The sequence below is a fragment of the Haliotis asinina genome, chromosome 10 (assembly GCF_037392515.1).
Source record: "Haliotis asinina isolate JCU_RB_2024 chromosome 10, JCU_Hal_asi_v2, whole genome shotgun sequence".
Lineage (NCBI taxonomy): Eukaryota > Metazoa > Mollusca > Gastropoda > Lepetellida > Haliotidae > Haliotis > Haliotis asinina.
Genome location: NC_090289.1, coordinates 24,732,115 through 24,753,819, shown reverse-complemented (window position 1 = coordinate 24,753,819; position 21,705 = coordinate 24,732,115). Strand labels below are relative to the sequence as shown.

Sequence of the window (21,705 nt, the reverse complement as noted above, 5' to 3'; positions counted from 1 at the left end):
GTCAAAGACGAGAGATGTTCCATTTCTCTGAGATGAAAAACATGTGTCTATGTTAGTGGTAAAACTTTCTTAACAGACTGCGGGTCCATTTCATCCCTACATCAATATGACCTTATCAACAAATGGGTGACAGTTACTGTTTATTTTATTGGCAATATATTTTATCTGAATTAGTATCAATTTCAGATATTTGTATATAATAAATTACCTTTCCAAGCTATGTTATCAGTATACTTTTCATTTTTGATAATTTTTTATTTATGCAGATGTTTTATTGACATATAATTGTAAATTATTCATTTGTACCCTGTTACAAACATGCTCAATTTAACTGAGCACAATCATCAAATGTAAAAGAAAATAATCTCAAAAGACAATAGTTGGAATCAATATTTTACAAAAAACAATTTCCTTCCAAATTTGAAGTGTTAACTATGATATTTGAAATTGATTTCCGAAAATCTGTGCACTGGTTTAAAAAGCAGAATAAATTTGGTTGCTGACATTTTTTCCTGTCCTGTGATGTATTAATCAGTTGGAAAGATTAAAGAAATGTTGAAAAAATGATAACCCATTCATCCATGAGTTTCCTTTTAATCAAAACACTCTCAAATGAAGGGCACAGCAGCATGAACACAGTCTATTTTAGAACATCCGGTTGGTTTAACATGCTCTACAATTACTTAAACACCATGTGTACTAACACATTGATTTTATATCTCACAGATCAACCATGAAGGCTCAAATTATACCCTGCATTAACATTATTACGTAATTTCATATTTCAAAACCATTTTCCTAATACCAAAAACAGGCTGTTAAAAAGTGGTTACATGAAAAATGTAAAAAAATGAAAAATATTCAAGGCAATCCCAAAAAGCACATACCCAGATGCTACTTACTTACCTTTCAACATACTGACTTTAAAAAATTCAAATATTCCAACAAAATTCACCACAAGGAACGCCAGTCAGGATATTCACTATAAATCTCAAACACACTTCCATGCATGCAGATCCAAACGGCCACACTTGGCAACAATCTGGATCATCCGATCAGTGAGTATTCCGCATCGTTGCGGCGTACAACTGCTCTGCGTCAATGTAATTATGGCTGTAAGGGTTGTCCCACAATCAGCTAGATGTGTGTGAAATGAACCCACACTCTCCAAAATGGCAAATGCAGAATTTTATTACCGCTGGGTCAAAATGTCAACTGGATGAAGGAATATGACTGCTGTTATTTGGAGGGAAGGTGCATATTACATGTGCAATATTTTCTCTCATTTTGAGATAATAGCATCAATTATGCAGTTCTATCAACTGGCTTTGCCAGACCAACTGACAACATTGGCTATTGGATGTCACCAGGAATTCTCGTTATAACACATTTCAAATAAACACATGTACATTACCTTGTCTATTGCTGAAATTGACACTTGCCCATGACATGATGGGATGAATACAGATGAAGATTAACTGAAGAAACTATTTCAGCACAAACATAATACTGAGTGTTCTACACTGCAAGATGAATTGACCACATTGTGCCTGGAAAACATGTCTCTGGCTATCAGTTTCTGAAGCTGACAAATGAAATAGAAGAACTTCTGTCAACATTAACCCATGCCTTCAGTAAATAAATTATCAAATAACAAGCAGTCACAACAAAGCAACAAATATACTGCAACCATATCAGGGACTCCTCTGCCAATGCTATAAATCACCATCAAAAGGTTTATGTGAGAGACTCAGTAAGGTTTTATGCCACTGTTTTAGCAATATTCCTGCCACATCACATTGTTCCCATATGGAGAATCGAACCCGAGTCTTTGGCTAGATAAGCTAAAAGCTTTATTTAAAATTTGAAAGGTTTCTTTCCCTGAGAAATGGACTTAAAGCACAAATACTTAGAGCAAGAAACTGGCTTACTTTTGTATATTTTATATGTTGCAATGAAAAATTGTGAACAGTTTACATATCTCAAGACAAAATATTTCATAAATTTTCTAAATATCTGATATCAATAATCTCAATCTCAATCTCAATTCAAATCCATTTTTCAAATACCAAATTAATGGGTTTTTTTCAAATCCATGATCCCCAGATAATAACAAGACTGGTTGAAAATGAGCTTATGATATATCTGATGACCTGTTACAGTCCCCATAGGTTTGGGTAATCTCCCAGCTGGGGGTCGAGGATGATGCCTGTTGCTACGGTCTCAAGCCTTCGAGCAGTCAGTTGTCATAAAACCATAGACAGAGTTGTTATGAGAGAGTCTAGACAGATGCTTGTATTTCCTCATTGATTTCTGGGGACCACTAAAAGAGCTTTGACAAAAATAAGTTCATTTCAAAGGAATATTCAAAAGAACTCCACAAGCCAGAGGCAGAGTATTTTTTGTAAGAGTTGAATCGATAAAGATCAACAGGGTGTGTGTATGTTGAAGGGGGAGGTTGAGAGGAAGTGGAGGGGGAAGATTGTAATGACACAGTATAGTTCTACTACATGAGGCACAAAATGGTCACATGGTTATACTGTGCTCACCTGGCTGTATGCCCATTTGGCTATACTGTGCTCAACTGGCTATAATATGCTCACATGGTTATATGCTCAAATGGCTTTGATATGCATATTTGACTATAATATGACACCAGTCCTTTATGACAAAAGGAGTCTGTTTGGGCTGTATCTTAAGACTGATTATTTTCTGGTGTTGTTTTCTATCTATTTTTATTTTTGTGATAATACATGTGCATATACACAATGATATACACAAAATATTGATTCGGTTTTTGTTTTTTGTTAACTTTTTCTCCGATATGTATGATATGAATTCACTACATACAGACATGTTTCCAATATCCACACATTATACACTCATAGAAACAAATAAGGGAACTCATGAAAGAACATGTGGTCCGTTATTCTATGTTAGGTTTCTTCACAAGGTATGTATTGCACTGTGAGTGCAACTCTGGAAATAAGAAAAGGAAGCCTTGCACTCTCAAATGTTCCCTTACTGATTCCTATGAGTATGTGACAATGTGCACAGGCAATGTTCAGGACTTTGATATGGCATATGGCATGACATTTCCACATGACATGTGGCATATGGCATTGTATAACAGGTATACACTGTTAACATGTTACTATATAGACATATCATGTGGCATATGGCATTGTATAACAGGTATACACTGTTAACATGTTACTATATAGACATATCATGTGGCATATGGCATTGTATAACAGGTATACACTGTTAACATGTTACTATATAGACATATCATGTGGCATATGGCATTGTATAACAGGTATACACTGTTAACATGTTACTATATAGACATATCATGTGGCATTAAACACACACACCTATTATGTATTACTTTCAGGACATGAAGCATGCTGTACTTATACAATAAATGGTAATACATTGTCTTACTTGCATATAACATAAGTCAACAAGTTTCTGGCAAGTCTAGATTTCTTTTGTTGAAAATGAGAGACTGGGATCCTTTCTGGACATCTGAAAGTTTTTCTACAGCTCCATCTGTGACCAATTCCTCTCTGTCAATCCCTGGATCCAGCACATCTCATGCTGCCAGTCTTTCATGAAAAGAGCCATACCTGCCATTTGTTTCTTTCTACAGGTGCTGCAATCTACCACAATTATCACTATACAATAAATAATTCCTTGACAGCTTGGTGCAATATTCCTTTAATCACACTAAACTATCACAATCTATTCTACCTTTTAACAGGAATAACTGCTCTTGATCACATTAAGATGTGTACCCCAATATGGATTTTAGCTTTTATCAATATTTTCTCAGGATATAATACAGGTTTATGATCATTTCATGTCATTTCATCCAGAGATGTAGAGACAGTAGGTGTATTTGAATACTTTCAAATTCTGCCCACTTCATTAGTCTTGTATGAGAGTGGTAGAAATTCATATTCAATTTCAAAGTCAAACAAGACTTCACATTTATTATTCTATCATGGTTTAGTAATACTCGAGCTTTCTATAATCAAGTTAACTCTCTATAAGAGGTAAGAGGAAAAGAAAGGAGATAGAGAAGAGGAAGAGAAGACGGAAGAGAATCAGTGGAGAATAAGAGAGGGAAAAAATGAAAGACATAAGTGAAAAGAAGACTATTTCTGTGATATCATGATGGGAACAAAAGAGTGGAGGAGAAGTGGAAAGAATGAAGAAATGAAAGGCATGGATTTGAGTGAGTTTAGTTTTACGCCACACTCAACAATATTCCAGCTATTTGGTAGCGGTCTGTAAATAATCGAGTCTGGACCAGACAATCCAGTGATCAATTACATGAGAATCGATCTGCGCAATTGGGAACCGATGACATGCGTCAACCAAGTCAGCGAGCCTGACCACCTGATCCCGTTAGTCTCCTTTTACGACAAGCACAGTTGCCTTTTATGGCAGGCATGGGTTTTAAAAGAAGAATGGAGAGAAGACAAGAAGAGAGAGTGGTATGGAAGGAAGAAAGGAGCTGAGAAGAGGGTGATGAAGGGAAGACACAACCCTTGTGACCACTTACAGTCTCCTGCTGTGATGTACATGAATCACAGTTCCAGTTCATCAGTTCCAGTTTAAACGTTATCATTTACAATTTCAATATCTGTGTTTGAAAGTATTTTCTGTAAAATGAAACAGAAAAAAAATATAACAAAAATATTCACATTGGTCATTTTAGTTTTAACCTCAGCCTCCAATGTTGTGCTTATTTCACAAAAGATCAATCCATCCTTCAGAAAATTAATTCATTATTTTTTTCCAGTAGCAAAACATATGCCTTCCTGACAAGATGGATTTGAATATCAATGATCATCAATTTCATATTTGATCTTGTTCAAATTACGCTTTGCACTGGCTTCACTGCTGAAAAGCTTCTGCACATTATTAACTTCTGAGTAAACATCAAAACTGCAGAATAACTTGCAAATATTTACCTAGAATCATTCTGACAGATGCCTGGGGAAAAGATTGTATGTAGATTTCGATATTAGCGTCGTAATCGGCGGTCCTTTGCCCAACAGTCATAATCACGTTCTTATTGATTTTAGCCTGGTGGATTGTGTAACTACAGCGTTCCAGGTTGAATATGTCTCAATATTTCATCTCTCCTCATTATGCACCTAGTCCCAATATACCACTTGATTCCCGTCACTAATTAGGCACACTAATCACCCAAAATACAACAGCTGCCTCGAAATACCATCAGGTCCATATCATAGCCACAGTCGCTCATTGCAGATCATTGATAAAATGGACATTGCACATTTCCAACATAATGAAGAACATTTCTAGTTTATTTCAAATGACTGCAATAATTTTATGTAATTGCTTGGCTGTACTATGTACTCAAGGAAATACAAACAAAAAGGTTTGGGGCTTTTAGTTGTTTATTACTTCATCAAAAGGTTGTGTAAAACAATCATTTTATTTCTATTTCCATGAGAACTTTAGGTACCATATTTCCTCTAATATGCACCAAATCCCTAACAAGTGCCATGCCTATAATGAACACTGAGTATGTTTTTCATAAACATATTTTCCCTTGATCCAAAATAGATATATCAAAGGATAATACTCACTAACAATTAATTACAGTATATCCGGTAAACACACTCAAAACCAAGTCTCCAACAAGCACCAGGTCTGGATATCTGATGAAAATATTATTATAGGAAACATGGTACTTTAAGCTACTCAACTTAACCTGACATCAAGTTGCGCTATTCAGGAAGTCTGGAATATATAATTACAATTTGATGATATACCTTGATGAAAACCCATGATTTCTGCCTTCACACAGACTGTGTCAACACTCACGATAAATACAGACAATAGTTTGGACAATTGATTATATCTCACAGGATGCAACCCCAATTTATTTCTGTTTGTTTATCTCAATAATACTCATTACACATATTGATCCAAGAATTTTCTAGTTAACTGCCATAATCAAATTGATTTTGTTGAAGGTCGCAGAAAATGTCCTGAGGTATGTTTTTCTGAACTGTTCCTAGTCACTAACAAACTCTATACATCCCAGGAAGAATCTTTAAACATTGGCTAGTTCCATTAGATAACGTCAAGCACTTTTCATCACAGAATTAAATTCAGATTCATCTTTACTGAAGATGTATATCAATGTATGTGAAATGATATTCTTGAAACAAACTTAATGAATTGAAATGTTATCATAAATTACCTTTTTCTGGCAAAGCTCCAAACGGCCATGATCATGAATATATAATTAGTTAGCTATTCAGTGGCTTTGGCAGCTGGCTCATGATTTGCAAGGATTTGGTAACAACCACTGGTGCTTTTTCATCTCAGAGGTTTGTTGAAAACCTCAGGGTTCATTTCTACTGCTGATATAAAAATATCACAACAATCATAATAATCACAATAATCATGGTTTGAGATACACCCCACAATCCAATCATCTACTGGAAACAATCCTGCACAATCATCAATTAAGTGTCATCAAAATGGTTTTAAAAAATGGAATCACCTTGTTTCATATTAATACACAGATAAAGTAGACTGAGAATCTGTAAGTAGTACAGTATCCACAAGTTATAACCAATTCATTCAAAGAAAAATCACCAAGTACTAATACCACATATAACATTCAACCAAAATCAAGGCTCAAAGCTTCAGTAAAAATGTTCATTTATAGCTTTCTGTTGCTTGAAAATATATCACATCAGACCTGCGACTACAAATCTTGAGTTCTCCATGGTTCTGAACATTTTTAAAATGACAAAGGCCTGCGATTAGCAAGACTCCAATTTCATTTATACATGATTAAGTATCTATACAACACTCAGACAGCAAGATCCTTGCTCACTTCTCCACTCAGATGTACATTGTAAGCCTTTAATTGTGCCTATATATATCAGGAATATTCACCAGCGCCAGGAACCATTTCCACAGAATAGTGACTCCATTCTTGACAATGATTAGACAACTTTCTCAGCGCTGACATTTTGCTAGGGTCAGCTTCAAAGCTGAAGATCAATGATGAAGAATGCTACAATCAGGATTGATTGGCGCCGTGGAAAACATGATTAAGGGTAGAAAGCATCTTGTGGTATACAGCTGCATATGTTACAGAGAGGGCCATTTCCAGCATCGGTAGCCATAAAAGACAGAATTCTTAGAAAACTACCAAAACACCAGATTCCAAATAAATGAAGAAGTAACATAGATTCTATCTCACAAAAGTAACAGGGATGGTGGGTAGCCTGTAGGATTAAGTGTTCGCTCATCATAATGAAGACTTGGGTTCAATTCCTCACATGTGTAGGAATGACTGAAGCATATTTTTGGTGTCGCCACTATGATGTTGCTGAAATAATGCTAAAAGCTGCATAAAAGCATTCTTACTCACTCAACATACAAAAGAATCATAGATATATTGCATACAGGATACATATTTTAGAATGACAAGAGCCTTTTTCAGTATTTATGGCCACATGACCAAAAATACAGTTTGATCAATTATAGCACAGGTGCAAAATGTAGGATTTATACAGGTAAATACAGTCTAAGATAAATTGCAATGTTTTTTAAGTGACTTACAATCATTGTTGCAGGCAGCTGATTAAACTCTGATCTGTTTGGAGATATAATATAAAATTCAGGAATGTACAAACAGCTTTGTTGTGAATAAAATGCACATACAAGCAAGAAATGATACTCATCTTGTTCCAAATTACAATTACATGAACATTTATCACATACATGTAACATACAAAGATATTTCACTGTATGCTTCATGTCAATTTCAAGTGAGATCTTCTCTGATCTGATACTTCTGTGTCTGAGAGTTGGAGGACTCCTCCATGGGAACATGTGGCACATGAATGCTATGGTTACAATTACAATGACAATCAAGTCACTGAGTAGAAAGATGGAAAAAGAATGATAACTGATGCAATTATCACCTACAACACCAATAGTTAGCCTCAGAAATCAAGTGTGTAAAGGTTAAAGCACTAAACTGAATAGAGCACAAAAATATCTGATTTATTCAACTCTAGTGGAACTGGAATAAGGTGTCAAATATGTAATGTACTCCCTGACCAGTCCTTGCTTAAAATTATTCATATATAACATCACTCACAAGCTCATTCTCACAGTCACACATCATGTATTATCTTTTCAGCTTCACCCAATCACACACATAATGCCACACCATTCACACATACTGAGTGTGAATGAGTGAGTTTAGTTTAGGCGTACTCAGCTTACACCAGCTCAATACAGACCTGAGTTGAATTCATTATATTAATTCACTGTTTTGGGTTTTGAAGGCAGAAAACCAACACCCACGCTACCACAATGACAAAATACCATTAAGTGCCACTATCAACTCTGCTAGTCTATGTCTGCTTTATGTTCATGGGAGAAGTTTAATTAAAGGAGAAATCGAGAACCAGAACTGTTGCCCATCACCTGTGACATCACTCCAGGAAGATAAGCAAAATGATTATGGAGCAGATTTGTTTCGGCAGCTTCAGAAGTAGACAAGCATTGTTAAGTTTTCAAATTCAACAATGTGACAGATTATTCCTGGTAGTATGAAAGAATCAGGTTGTCCTCAACATCTTTTGTGAAGTATAATAACTGTACAGTGATGTCTCTTGTAGCCAGCTGTTTCCTTCCATCATTACTGCAGCTGGATCATAATCACCGGCTAATTACAACATCTCTTGGCTTGAGGCATTCATTACAACTATTATCATAGGATGTAAATGACAAGCAGGAGACAAAGAAGGTACAGATTGGACACTGACAGATACCTACCAGTGTTGCCATGGCAACAAGTCACTCTCATTTCAAAAAAGACAGTACATCAAGTACACACTATGCAACACCATGCTTATTACTTTATGTTCTGAACATGGTCTTTTTTCTGTTATCCATGGCAAATTTGTGCTCGGATATGATCAAACTTTGGCCTTCTGTGTAATGAGTGAAGGCTTTAAACACTCAAGTATCCAACAGCTGCATAAGAATGTGTATGTGTGTGTGTGTGTGTGTGTGTGTGTGTGTGTGTGTGTGTGTGTGTGTGTGTGTGTGTGTGTGTGTGTGTTATCTATCTATGTCAATTTCTATCCCACACACACACACACACAGAGTGGTTAAGGAGCACCTAAAATTAGATTGAGTTAGTGAGGATGGTTTTACGCTGCTTTTAGCCATGTTCCAGCCATATCACGGCAGGGAACACCAGAAATTGGCTTCACACATTGTACCCATGTGGGAAATTGAACCCTAATCTTCCATGTGACGAGCAAATGCTTAAACCATAAGGGATATAGCTGTCATATCCATGTCATCACAATAGTAACCTGTATTAATACAGTCGTCCCTCACCTTAACGCATGTTCTGGGGACCATGGATGACTCCACCCCTAGGGTTATTAGACACCAGGTGAGCATTACAGTATCTTATACATGGTGATTAGGCCAATTAAAATCATGTTTTACATGGACATAACAGAATTGCGATTTTGTGTATTGTGCCCAGACTAAACTATATTGTTTCACTGGGTCACACACCACTGTGTTAAAGATAAATGGTGACACTTAATTAAATTGTTCTTGTGTCCATTTGACACAACTGAAAAATGATGCAAGGCTCGATCTTTCACTCCAACACAACCACATGTTCAACATATCAATGTTTAACTCAATGCTGTTGGACTGAAAAACTGTTCCATGTGCCTTGAAAACCCAACTCACTGACATTCCCAATTAGAGTTTTGAACTCAGGTCTCTTTAACCATTTTTACGAATAACATACCAGTCAAATTATGGCCGATGTTACTTAACTTTTAACACACACCGATAACACGCTCCCTGTGGTTTAAAAGAGACAAAAGTCTGCTTGCAAAACAACCAAATCCTAAATAATTGCGACCCCCAGCAAAGATGCCTAATTTACGCCAGTCTCCCGATGACAAGAAAATCAGCTTTTGGAACTTACTTTTCATCTTGTTGTCTGACATGATTCAAGACTTGTTGCTATTGACAAACGGTATCCGTAACACTTCTTGAAATATCATCCATCATAGGAAACGGTCTATAGATTCTTAAAACACAGAGGCAGCAAGTGGCAATGACAGAGCTTGTAAACAGCAGGGTGTCCACGTCAATTTTGAAATTTACAAGCTGCATCAAAGGCAGATTTACCAGGTGTATGACATTATCAGACTGAGAATTGATCACACCAGCATTAAATGAGGGCCAATTGTCACCGGTGATGTAACTTTGGACACGGGCTAAGTGCCGCCTGTTATCAGAGGAAATGAAGCATCACAGGAAGGGTTAATGACATGCTATGGACATCGACACACATAAAGGCATGTAACAAGAAAGGCTGTAGTATAATGTGCATTGATTACTGACAAGCAATATTGACGTGCATGTGCATTACATGGACTGCTAGTTCATGCAGGCCCCAAACTACTGGTCAACACGTTTTGTAGGATATCTAGTGATGGAGGTGTAAAAATTCAATACAAAACTGTTGTGCTCACAGTACTCTCCTCAGAATAACTCGCATACAGAATATCTCCCATGCACAGCTTTTGTACTCCTAATGTACAGACATGCAGTATATTTTCAATACATGACTGTTGTACTATTCACAGCTTAGATACTCACATACAGAATCTTTTGAGTTCAAAGTTGTTGTACTCCCAATGTACGGACATGCAGAATATTTTCAATACACCACTTTAGTACTGTACACTCTTTATCAACACACAAACATAATTCCTTTGATATTTGTCTGTTGTACAGTATGCTTGAGCTCATTAGGTGTATCATGACACAACTGTTCCACTGTCTCCTAATGTATAGATATAGGTATGCACAACTTCTTCAATACAATCCTTGTCAGACTGAAGAGTGTGTCTTGTCCAGTGCACTGAGAACCACTGGGGAATCCAGGTTAGAATAAAGGTCCCAACACAGGTCCCAACACAGGTCCCAACACAGGTCCCAAGCACCTTGTCATTGTTGTAAGAGGTGGCAAAATGCAGCCGGTGGTCAGACCCAGAGAACTGGTTGATCGTCATGACATATTCATTGTCATTACTTAGATACATGCTTATAATGTCACTCACCTGACTGTGCGGGTGAGATTTTATTCTTCAGATAAGATAGTTGTTTTTTTTTTGTTTGTTTTTTATTTCAAATAAATTTTATGATTCTCCAAAAACTTTCTTTGCATGGTTTGTACACAATAATACAGTTACATTAATACATATTATTTCAGAAAGTGTCTATAAGCCAGTCTTCACTTCAGTAACTATGTTGTCACATAGAGGATATCATGAGTGATCATGTCATACTAAGTTGTCACATAGAAGATATCACATGAGTGACCATGTCATACTATGTTTATGACACAACTGTTGTACTGCCTAGCTATATAGATGTTGGTATTTCTTGAACGAGAGCGAAGGATGTACTGATATTTAGCCACAAGTGTCATAACAATAGTATGATAGGGGCATGAATGTAGTATTCTATTACCAAAGTTGGCAAATTGAGGCAAATAAACCCAAACCTTCTTTCAAATAAGTACCTGTCATCGCTGCATGTATAACACAGCGTCACAGATGAAACATGACGACATGGCATTGTTCATGATATCAGGTCACCATGACAAATTGATATTTTGACCCACTGCATCCTATGAAATATATGAACCCTGATATTTTTGCCCTTATAGGCAATAATGAGTATTAATATGATGACTATAAGAAGTATTCCAGTATTCAGAAGTATGACATGCATCAACACATGGATTTGTCAATCCACCTTACATTTCCTGTAGAGTGATGGTTTGTATGTGGGAGACAAGACAGACAGATAATATAAAAATAACAAAAAAAAGACATATTGCATAAGTTTATTAGTCCTGTTATAGGTGAGGCAGTAACCAGCAGTATGATATGCTGAGATTTTACAAAGCTTCAAAGTCTCTCAACTGAAGAGCATTAGCTGTTAAGTCTACAGAGTTGTCTCCCTTGGGCTTCGCATTTACTGCAGGCTCTTAAAGATCAGTAAGAAAAGCATGACAGACTAAAATTGCATGGTAGATAACTCAGTCTGCTTCATGTCCTGTTCATCTGTCTGTTCCTGATAGTGTGTTTCTAAATAATACAAGACTTTTGTCTTCTTCTGTTACTGTGATATGAGGTACATGAAGTGTTATAAAATAATTCAGCCTTTTACACCAGCATCATTGGTGTTCATGAGTACGTCTGGTACAAAACAAAAGCAGCCTACCACAGACAGATCAGCTTCAGAGCATTTAACCAGATGAGTAGTGTATGAAACTCCTGAAAAAACAAACAGGAAGCCCACAGGGCTGATAGCTGAAAAATGTTGTGGTCCTCTTAACATGTAACAAAAATAGGATCTGGGCACACTTGCACAAAGCGATCTTAAAGCTGAAATGATTGTAACTCCCATTCTCCAACACAGGCTTAAGATTGTCATAGCACTAAGATCACTTTGTGCAAGTGGGCCCTGATTTGTGGAAGGTATGGTTTGATTAACCATGAACTATACAGACGACGTCTAACTACCACAATAGTAAATTATTTTCGAAATATATCCTGCAGTCAGTTAAATCATCAAATATATACCCCTTGAGAATGCATTGGCCCCCGGGGGTGGCGATAAAATAAAGTTGTAAGCCCGACATACGTAAATAGCAAGCAGCAGGCCGCCGAGCATATGTCACATCATACACTGAGAATATTCACAGATTTCTGACAATTCACCATGGCAATGACTAAAACACAAATGCATGTACCCAACCATTTCAATAATATGAAGGTAATTATTTTATGATCCACTCTGGTGTTAATTTCAACTGATAGCTGGGGATGAGTTTAAAGTACCCCATAATTTGCTAGACACATGGAGGGACCGAGAGTTAATTACTGTAAATCATGAAATTAATGCGTCATGAATTTAATGCGAGTCCAAAGGTCTTGTCTAAAATGCGTCATGAAATTAATGCGAGCTCAGGAAGCAGTGTTGATCAGAAAATGCGACACCCTGATTCTTTGTTGTTCAGTTTCTTTTCATTTCTTATTACCACACACTAGTTACCTGAATTGAACTTGTTAAGCAACAAATGGAATGGAGCTGACGATGTTTTGATTACGCTGCCATGTTTGATCACGTGATTGCTTGCTACTACTTGTCTTATGACAACAATTGATGGTGAATTCAAGGTGGCCATGAAGAACCAATTTATTAATTGGTATGCCAACAAAGTGTCAGACAATTTCACAGGTTCCAAAAAGGACTTGTGGATTTACGAATAAGTGTGATGAAGCCTCTACATGCCAAATGGATGGAGGCCGCGATTGCAAAGGTGAGCAAAGATCGCTAAATGATCCTGTGTGGCTGGAGAATGTCCGGTCTGGCTGATGTGCCTCAATGACTTTGAACAATTGACAGTGATTATTGTAACCAGTGATAACTGACTTGCGATACCCGTAATGAGGAAGTGACCTGTGTTGTCTGGTGTAGTGTCAACACTTCTGCTTAGTGACAAAATTTGCCGATGAATAATTTCAATAGGTATTAAGTAGTGTCAATGAAAGGAAGAGCTTTCCGTTTATTCAAAAGTACACCCCCAGACTGAAATGCATCATTTTAATAATGCGACACATGTACAGACGCATTTTTCGCATTAATAAAATGTTCGCATTAATTTCATGATTTACAGTACATTTGTGTGTATATTCAACAGGGTCAGTAAGCAAGCAAATTCTAATAGTTAAGGTGCCATTGAACTGCATTCTGTAAATTCTGCTATTTTAACCATAAATATTAACAGGAGAAAAAAATGCCACACAATGAGAGTTCCAGTCTAGCTCTATGTATAAAGCACCCTTTGAAGATTTTGTTAAATCAGTATATAATGGGTTGTGAGATGATGATGATGAGGGGGAGGAGGAGGAAGAGGTGGAGGTGGACAATGACGATGGAGCACAGAAGTCAAAACTGTGCCGGACAAACAGCATTATGAAGAGTAGCCTCCCTTTGCCCCGTAAGCTGGCAGCATATCCAGGTAACACTTATGATAGGTCAGCTTCTACTTCTGGACTGAAATTTGGCCAGAACTGCATGAAAATAATTACTTCTTTAAAATCACACAACTAGCTTTCAACTAACAAATTTCATCATTCATCTGAATATATTCACATGACACTATAATCATGAAGACAAGTATGGACACAGTTATTCAGAAGGACTAAACACATTCTCTACAAAAACTTTACTAACATGATATTAATAAGGTATTAGGTATCAACAACCGGTCTGTCGCCTTCATGAGTCACACTGCTATAGGTGAGGCCTATTTCTAGTGTTGCCCCCATGTAGATGGAATATTGCCTTGTGTGGTGTAAAACTAAACCCTCAAGCACTATTTCTAGTGTTGCTACCTCAGATATTGCTGCAATATTGTGGAAAGTAAGGTAATACCATAATACAATAATACCATACCCACTCACTCACTCATTTTCATGACTCTTACATTAATTAATTTTTTTATCAGGTGCACCTGTGTCCAGTACAGAGGTCCCCAGCTGTCCCTAGTCAACCTTTGTCAATTTCACAAAAATGCTAGATTATTATCACCACACATGTCGGTGATATTGTATTTGGGTGATCACTGCACAGCATGAATAATGCATAGCTTCTGTCGATAACTGTGCTTACTTTCATCTATTGTGACACTGTGGGATTAGTAAATACAGTTCTACCGTCCACACACCAGCTGTCTGCCATATTAAAATATACAGCAATGTTACGTGGGAGAGCACCATCAAGTTCATCAGGTTTACTTAATATTTTAACATATTTATTAAAAATCATCCATCCAATTACCATTGATAACAGCAGAAACATGATTTGAAAAATCATCATCATCATCATCATCATCATCATCATCATCATCATCACCACAACCATCATCATCGGTTGTCATTCTCCCCAATCTTCTTCAGAAAAATCATATTTATAGTACATGCTTTTTGTCCATGATCCTCTGTCTGAGATTAGGAAAGCCATGACAAGATTCTGTATTAAATAGCCACACACTCTCACAACAGATTTACATTATTTCAAAACATGAAAGGCACACTTTTTCCAAGATATACTACAGTGTGTGCATGATTCATGTAATCAGTAGTCAGAGTGATCATCACATCTTTCAAGTCTTAATCTTCACAGTAACATTTTAAACCATTATGAGCAGACTCTTCAAAGGCAGAGGACTTTGTGGCCATGAGATCGTGATTTCAGTTGGCCGTTCGTACAAAGTGTTACTTCAGACCAATTCTGGCTTGGGATAACCACAGGATTGGTACACATCCTTTAAAAGAAAATTTGCAAAAGAAACAGATAGTCCCTGAGCTTAAAGCAGTTAAATCTGATCTGTTTCCTTGTATGAAATATACTTCTTTGCTGTCTCTCTTTCCGACATGATTTTCAAGGATAGTATTTCTCCCACCTATTTTTTTTCTGTTTTTAACTCCTCTACCTATCAAATGCTTCAAGACAAATGTCAGAGCATTCCCCTCACTCCAAAGTGTGTTGATGTTCACATTGTGTAAAACCAAGGAGCAATTAACGCCACTTAGCTCGTTTTCATGAAATGTATCTCTTGTGGAGCCACTCAAACGTTCCTTCGTGGTGCCAAACACAACAGAAAACAGTGTTTTGGGTGAAATGGATGCATCAATAATTCATGTCATGAGAGCTTTTCTGCACTCTTTTGTCACAAAACCCTCACCAAAATTATGTCACCCTTATCCAAAGTGAATCGTCCGTAACATGACGCAAGGAATGGTGAAAATATTGACAGCAGTATGCATGGCTAAACTCCTGAAGTGATTTTCCTGAAAAAAATATATACTAGTAGCTTATCTTGGTTACACTGAAACACCTCTGACCAACTGGACATGGTAATTGATAAAGTTACAACAAACTTGTAAATAGTAAAAGGGAAATCATAGGAAATTATGGCACAGCATTATCTTTTTATAGCTGGAAAGTCATATTGTATGCTAGTAGACTTTACATTCACCTTTGAAATCTGTTTTGATCAAACTCATGAACTTACTGTAGTAAAATAATTCTGAAAATCTTTAAAATCTGTCTGTTTAACAATATAGTTTGATGTTGTATGTCAACAAAACAGTGCTATAGTGCTGTAGTATTAGACTGATAGTTAACAGCTCAAAGTGTCAATATAGTTCTTATTTTATGACCAAGAAAGTCACTGTACTTTGCAGTGTTTGAATATTTCGTTATAAGCACCATGGACAAAAATTACTATTAAAAATCTTACAATTTGAACAATTATACCATTACATCAACGCATATACACCATGGCAACCATAGCTGGCACAGTGATAGTAAGGCAGTTGACAAAGTTAAGCTTGTTTGGGTTTTGGTTTGGTTTTTTTTTTCAAATATTTAGCAAATATATGCTCCCCAAATACATTTGTTTTTTCGAGAAGAAATACACGTCATATCATCAAGACTCTGGACAGTGAGGAAACTTTCAGTTTTAGCAGAGGATTCTTATAAGGTTATTTGTGAGAATATGTTTATATGTGAACACAAATTCATGTGTTGAAAATAGCACAGTCTAATTTATATGAGTAATCATCTTACTGGAAAAAGTTTGACTTTATAATTTACATATGACACTAGGTGAGTGAGAAAGTGGATTTTAAATGGACATTACTGCACTTCTGTGTCAAGTACTTGTACCAGATTTACATTAATTCGCAGAAATATAGTTACTGTAGTTTTAAAATGTATATCTTCAAAGAAAATACTTACATAATTCAGAAGGAGCCCAGAACCAGTTTTAATTACTGAGACATTCCCTAATTAGTACAGGGGACTCCTTTTTATATGATTCTTTTGGTCTAGGAAACAGATTAACTGATGCTGTGTCACAGCTTAAGATGGATGGATCATTTAGACACAGTATCGCTTCACTCAGTATCAACATAGACACCATAATCTCCACTGTGAAGATGGTGGGAATAGAGTACAACAAAATATTCACCAGCTATTTTCATCTTCCCTAATAGTCAATCTACTCATCAAGTCTCAGCCATTGTTTTGAGATGAATTCCCTCTATTATCTGAGGGCTTCAATTTAATTTCTTACAATTTTAGTTAGGTCAACTTAAAATTAGACCTTTCCTTGTCCTCTGAAGAAATGGTTTAAAGAAAGGTAGTTTTTTCAAATTAATTTTTGAAAGGCACTTCCTCTATTATTTGAGAGTTTGCAATTTTAATTTCTTATAAATTTAGTGAAGGTCAACATAAAATTAAACCCTTTTATTGTCCTGTGAAAAAATGATAGAAAAAAATGGCATTTCAAATTGCTTTTGTTTTAGTTGGTACATTAGTGACATGCGACAGCAATGATACAAACTTGTAGCATTTTACCAAACCCAAGTGGTACAGCCTGGGGCACCAGTGAAGAAATGATCACTACTTGTCCTTTTCTTTTTTTAACCTAAGAGTGACTATCAGGCCAGATGGTAATGAAAAGAAAAATTTAAATGCAACATGTTGTTTTTCAAGAACATTCCTGATTTTTAGTGTTGAAGGATCTCAAGCACCCAACGGTCATTGTGATCACCTGATGCATTTAGGTACAACCCGAGTTTACAGCACTACTGTTAGAGGATTTAACAATGATCAGTTTGGACAATACATTATTTTGTTAATTTTAACTTTTGGATGGAATTCTTTAAAGAATGAATAGGAAAACATTGCCAACCTCAGGTGGAATGTTGAAAAAAAAAAAAAAGAAATCAATAAATCTTGATTGACAACCAGATCAAACAGGATCCTCGTGAACATCACCATGACATGTACACCATAGTTAAAGGAACACGCTGAAATATATCATCCTGTCAGCAATCAATGATGAAACTGATATGTTAGCCAGGTATACTACATGCTACATTACATTCCTAAAGTTGACTCTCTCTCTCTCTCTCTCTCTCTCTCTCTCACGCACGCACGCACGCACGCACGCACGCACGCACGCACGCATGCACGCACGCACGCACAGAGTCAATCAGATCAGTGAAGATCTGGGGTAGAGTAGGTCTTCAGCAACCCATGATAACTGTGTCAGAAATCCTAAAGTTGAAGCTGGTTGGAATGAAAAGCAAGACACAACATATGAATATGATGACATGTCTAAAAATGGTATAATTTTAAAGGGTCACATAGAGTATTTGACAAGCAAGAGCTATGTAATAAATTATCTATAATGATGACAGCTGATACAGACTTTGTATTTGAAATTTTGATGCTTAGATTGGGAAATCTGTGAAGATCCGGGGTAGAATAGGTCTTCAGCAACCCATGCTTGCCACAAAAGGCGACTATGTTTGTTGTAAGAGGCGACTAACGGGATTGGGTGGTCAGGCTCACTGGCTTGGTTGACACATGTCATCGATTTCCAACTGCGCAGATCAATGTTCATGCTGTTGATCATTGGATTGTCTGGTCCAGACTTATTTACAGACTGTCACCATATAGTTTGAATATTGATGAATACGGCGAAAACTAAATTCACTCACTCACTCAAAGTCAATCTGTCTACCAATTAATATCGTGTCAAGCAAGACATTTTCAGTGTCTGTAAAATCAATCAAGTGTTTTATGCATCTGAGAATTTTTTTTTTCTTTATCTATGGAATTAATCCAAATGGATTGAGAAATATTTGATCAGGAGTCCTATCATCCAATAGTGAGTAGCTTCATTGTAAACATCAAATGATATTTATATTATTATATTATATTATTTTTTCTTATCTCGTATAGCAATGCAGAAACTGGAAGGTGACAGACTCAAATGATCAATACTAAAGTGACTGAACCTCAAATCAGAGTCCACAATGTGAAATTCTGTTTAGAAATGCAACAGAAACATATCAGTCAAAAGCAGTGCAAAAATTTTAGCACACAGCCAAACATCAATTTGATCAACTGAAAGTTCAAGTGACGCAAACCTATAACAAAATGGCATTACACTCATTCCCAAAATAAACCCTGTTGGCCAAGTTGCTTCCAACCAAATAACACAGTTCCCTTAATATATTGTGTATTTCATTCACAAATGCATGTATTTATTCAAAACAAGAAGAAAAAAAAGCAACAACTTCTCTGGATGTGCCCCTGCTCTGCCAGCCTGCCCGCTAAGTGATCTTGTCAATAGCTACTTTAGGAAATCTACATGAAATCGACATGGTGTCTTGCCGACCAAAGAAATATCAGGCACACTGACAGGCTGGACATGAGAACTGACAATGTAAATAACCCACTTTTTGCAATCTCAGCTGCTGTATCAAGGAATATTTATAAGCTAGGAAGACGACAGTCCTTTGCGGGGAGAGAAATCAATAAATTGTGACACTATGCGAGACCGCGTGCACTGATCAGCTCAGCTAATTCAGCTGGTACTGTAGAAACTGACGAAAGAATGACAAATGTATGTGAAATTGTGGATCACATGATATATCTGGAGCTTAGATACATACATTATTCTGGAAATATGGACAATGGTCCTTCATCACTCATTCCTGACCATTTATAATATTTATTCCTGACCATTTTGATATTTTTCATCATTCATTTATCATATATTCCTCATCTTTTCATTTTTACCCAGTCATTATCATTTTAACATTTTGTCCTTATCTCGTTATTTTGCTACTGTATATAATTAGGCCTCTTTTGACGAGGGGCTGACCTAGCACCGGATTAAGTATCTCCATACATGATGTGTGTATGTGTGCATGCATGTGTGCATGTGCAATTGTGCGCAGGTGCATGAGTGCATGTGTGTGCTCTGTGAGAGAGATAGAATGCACAACATCAGTCTACTCCCAAGTTTGTTGATAAAACTTCATGCTGCCATTGTGGATCCTCATTTTTCACTTATTTTTAGCACCTACAATTTTCTAATTCCAGCATTGTGTATCTGTGATACTGAAAAGGCCTTTGCATGTAAAACACACACTTATTTAAATGTCAAAAATCTAGCAATAATCCCTTAATGCACTCTTCCATTAGTGGGATTAACGCATAGTCTATATAAAGGCTTTCACATGTCAGATAAAGTGTGCTCCACATTCCTAATGAAATATCTTTCATCAATGTCATGTCAATTTCACATGGAAGCGTTACACCATTTGCTGGCAAGACAACACTACAATGGACATCTGATGGTGTACATTGCACTAGGCCCGGCTGCTGTTGCATGTCCATATCACATAACCCCATTTCATCATGTCGGTAGGAATTATGTAACTTGGCATTATGTGTGGGATTGACTCTTCATCTCTGATCAGAAACAATGCTTAAAGACATAGCATTCATTTCATTATTGGCATATGTTTCAGTACCCTATCTATACATCATAGCTTGTGACATTTGTATCAAATTACCCTACACCAGATGATATTGGTGAGGTGATACAGGGTTTTATAGTGAATTCACGAATATTTCAGAAATAATGCCACATGATGTTGTGCGTGGCTGATTGTGTGTGCCCAATATAGAACTAGTCTGTCTCCAAGACCCTTGAAAAAATATTTAATAGCAGTCCTCATATAATCTGGATTGCCTTGGTTCCCGAAATAAGGAATATTCTGTGCTTCTGGGATTTGTTTGATAAATAAATATTTCTATAGTTTTAGATAAGATAGCTATGATTCTTGGAATAAAACATCAGTCTTGGAGTAAATGTGAGCATTGTTTAACCTAAATACCCCTAAAGATGCAAAGTATCCACTCCTGGCTAACCAGTCCATGTTCCAGTCCCTTCCAGCCACGGTAATAACAAGTTTAATATTTTCATGGTTTGGGTATGACACAACCAGGGAAATGAACCACGAACATTCTGCTCTCTTGGCAGATATTCTATCCACTACACACATGTAGACGATTCACCCATATTTAAGTGCCCTAGTTTTGTCAACATTGACTCCAGTTATTGGAAAAATAGATCCCTGCTATTGTCAACATTTTAGAGTTGTGACGATACACCCATGCCACGATACGATACGTATCACAATACTGGTAGTCCGATACATATGATACGATACATATCACGATATTTTGTCCTTGCATACAGAAAAATAAAAGTACTGGAAATAATGTGCTGTTATGTTATCATTTCAGGGAAGGTATTCTTCTCCCAAGAAAAATAAAACAAGTCATCATGAAAGACATTTTATTAAAAATGTTTAGCATGTGTCGGTAAAGTATTGTTTTCCCTAAAAATGGAACAGCAGGGATCAACATTGGCACAACTGGCTTTTACGCACAGATAACAAAATAAATTTGTGAAAATTATCGCAGTCGGAGCATGTCTATAGCAATATTTTCCATGAAAATCTAAATAGAAGGGGAGATGGTGTTTACGTAGACTGCTAAGTATGTAATTATCGTGTTGAATCAATACACGACAGTCATATCGATGTATCGTATCGTGCAGCTCTTGAATCATGAAAACTTGTGTATCGATTAATCGTCACAACTCTACAAAATTTATACCCAGTA

At 36.5% G+C, this 21,705-nt stretch overlaps 1 protein-coding gene across 7 annotated transcripts in view; it reads right to left on the bottom strand.

The window, feature by feature from the left end:
• Positions 1–21,705, bottom strand: part of LOC137299179 (dual specificity calcium/calmodulin-dependent 3',5'-cyclic nucleotide phosphodiesterase 1A-like) — a 525,403-nt gene that overhangs the window by 52,208 nt on the left and 451,490 nt on the right. The gene's annotated exons all lie outside the window — the stretch shown is intronic.